Here is a 3,291-nt window from a genome sequence, read left to right on the forward strand (position 1 = left end):
TTCTTACCGAAGACTCAGGCGGATTAAAATTTTTGAAATGGCTTTCTGAAATTTGAGGTTAAACCAGAAACGTTACCTCCTTCCTCTCCCACTGAACTTCCTTAAACCCTAGCAAACCATTTTCTGATTCGGGAAACCAAAACACCTTTTGCTTTCGTATCTCAGTTTTTCTCCTTCATTTTCCATGCTTTATCAAATTTCTTTGCTTTCTATTAATTCTTCAAATCCTCACAAATCTCTGTTAAATTTTATTTGCTTTCTGTTACTCTATCAAACCCTTACGAATTTCTGTTATAAATTTATTTGCTTTATGTGATTCCATCAAATTACAATCTCTGTTTGAAGTTTTTATTTATTTTGGTGTATCAGTTCTTTGGCATAGGACATGGTGGCTGGCATAGAAGTTGCATGGAAGTTGCATTAGTGAGTTTCCATTTTTGTCTTATGGGTTCTAAAGTTTCAATTTTTTCATTATTCTTATTATCATTTTGTCTTTATTCAACTTGTCGTTTGGTTTGATCAATGTTTCCCATTTTTTTATGGTTTCGCAGTATTTTCGTCTTTCCTGCTCACTTCATCTTCTTCCTAATAACATTTCTTTTGGATTATTCATGCTTATGGTTGACGAGTTGGGTAAGTTTTGTGGTTATTTGTAGATTCGGGTTAGTGTGATGTATATATAAAGGTCAGCCTTGCAACTCATTTGTTCATGTTCCTTACTTTTTTCGCTGACAATTTGTTTCAGAGGTACAACACTGGTCCTTACTTTTTTAGTTTTTGAAATGTAGTATGGAAACTTTTTGTAAAATTGGTAGACAAGGCTTCAATTTTTTTTTCGTGCTTGGAGAGAGCAGGAAAACTTTCTTCTACTTGCTGCCAAAATTTGTGCTAAACATTTATTTTTATTAATATTTACTTCAATAAAATATATTGGAATCAAAAAATACCACTTGAAGTAGAAAGGCCTCTTGGATATTGTTGTCTGCATTTGTGGCAAAAAGCTTACTTTTTAGATTACGTGGCTAGAACATTTCCTCATTTCAATGCATATGTAACTCTTAAGGAAGGATTTGTTTGGGTTTGGGGTTTGGGAAGGAGATCAAATAAGAGAAGAGAGGTATAAATAAAGATCAATGGGCAATTATGCAGTATACTTGAAACTAAAAGTGTTGTGTTTTAAATGAGAATATTTCAAAACTGTGAATATTTACTATTTAATGAATATCCTACACCAATAATAAGAAATAAATAAAATGTGAAGCAGGTTAACGATGTCTATTTAAATCTTAGATAATTGCTATAGGGAGAGAGAATTTAGCATGGTAAACCATAGTGGATTTCATCCAGAAATGGGATTAAAATAAAAGGGTTGGCCATAAAATGCAACTAACTATTTTCTTTGAATAAATAAGCTGGAAATATGTGGTAGTTGAATGTGAGGCTTTTCAATTGATTTGGTCATATTTTCTCATGTTTTATGTGTATTGGATTAAAATAGTTTGAAACCACATGGTTTAATGAAACTTATAAACTAAGCTCTTATTCAGTATCTAGATTTATGCTGCTTCATATATGCAATTATACACGGTCAGAGTTTTATTTGTACTTTCCCAATTAATTATATTAAACAATTATATTTCTAGAGATATATTGAAATCTAATACACTTTTTAAATTTGTGAGGTTATAAGCATGTTGTGGTTAAACAAACTGCAGGTAGTGCTGATGATGTATTGGAAGATAATCCCTTGGTGAGATTGAAGGTTTTTGTATATAAACTTCCAAGTAAGTATAATAAGAAAATTCTGCAAAAAGATCCAAGATGCCTCAACCATATGTTTGCAACTAAAATCTTTAATCACCGGTTTCTCTTATCTGGCCTTGTTGAAACTTTAATCTAGAAGAGGTTTTATACCCCTGTATACAATGACCACAAATGATAAAAAGTGCCATAAAGCTTATTTCTTCCAACTGACCTTATTGAAGGCTCACATAGGGGGCACATCACTTCTTTGTGGTTCCTCAAAATTTTGGGGCATGTTTTCATTACGAGGTACAAATTTTGTGCATTATTTTCAACATTCATTATTTATACCACTTTTATTATATATTTATATTAATTTGTATATGGAAGAGAAGGCAATTGAAAGAGGGGATTCTTTAACTGCTAAAGCGTGCTACATTGGTTCAAACCTTTGGACAGAGGAATCACATATGCCCGAAAGAGGGCTCAAATACCATTTCTCCATACTTTTCACCAAGAAAATCCACACCCACCTAATTCCTAATAAGACTCCTAGGTCATTTTTGTGTATTTTCGATGACTTTTATGATGTTGGCAATGACTCTGAAGGTGGTTATTATGCAAGGTAGGCCTTATTACAAGTTTAAACAAGAATGTCCGAGTGTGTAGCCTTTTATTTCTTCTATATCATAGCTGCATAAGAAATCTGATTTACATTTTCTTATAAAAGATGCAATGACTAGGGACTTTGATTCATATAACTATTGTAATTTGGACTAACTATAAACGGGCCATGTTGTGTAATCTTGCAGAGGTGCAAGAGTAGCAGTGTAGAAGAACTTTTAAGGACAATCCTCTATTTGATGTCTCCACTAAGCATCCAACCACGTACTTTAAGGACATGCAGTAGCTGTGTTTTGCGTATACCCACTTGGATGGACCCGTTGGCGGATACTCAAATGGGATTAGTTTCTGAAATTTAACAAATTCAATCTCTAGGTATCAAATTTTCAATTGTTTTTTTATACTTTCTACTATTTACAACTTAAATAATTCAGGTTTTCTACATACAAATTGCTCAAAATTTCATGAGAAACTTGTTCCAAATACTTAAAGGGGATTAATGGTGTTACGAAATTTGAAAATTTTCTTGCTTTTGTGACAGTTACTTAATTTTTTTAGTAATTTTTACTATTTGGGATCTAAATAATCCAAATTTTAAATATAAAAATAGGAAAAAAAATTCACAAGAAAGAAGTTGGCCAATAGTAGTATAGGATTTGTTTTCTTAAATTTAACAAATTTCACCTCCAGCTAAAACTTTTTTAATTTTTTACTATTTTTAACTATTTACAATTCAAATAATTCAACTTTTATGTACAAAAAGATCTCAAAATTTCATAACAAACAGTTTAGCAGATACTCAATTGGGATTAGTTTCTGTAATTTCAAAAATTCAATCTCTAGGTAATAATTTTTCAATTGTTTTTTACTACTTTCTACTATTTACAATTTAAATAATTCATGTTTTCTACATAAAAATTCCTC

The 3,291-nt window shown here is 31.2% G+C and overlaps 1 pseudogene; it reads left to right on the forward strand.

Annotated features, from left to right (window-relative positions):
• The first annotated feature begins 385 nt into the window (after positions 1-385).
• On the forward strand, positions 386-2,712 carry LOC114171366 (putative beta-1,4-xylosyltransferase IRX10L; annotated as a pseudogene).
• Positions 2,713-3,291: the final 579 nt, after the last annotated feature.

Source organism: Vigna unguiculata, chromosome 10 (genome assembly GCF_037176805.1).
Source record: "Vigna unguiculata cultivar grain cowpea cultivar isolate G323 ecotype 2 chromosome 10, ASM3717680v1, whole genome shotgun sequence".
NCBI lineage: Eukaryota > Viridiplantae > Streptophyta > Magnoliopsida > Fabales > Fabaceae > Vigna > Vigna unguiculata.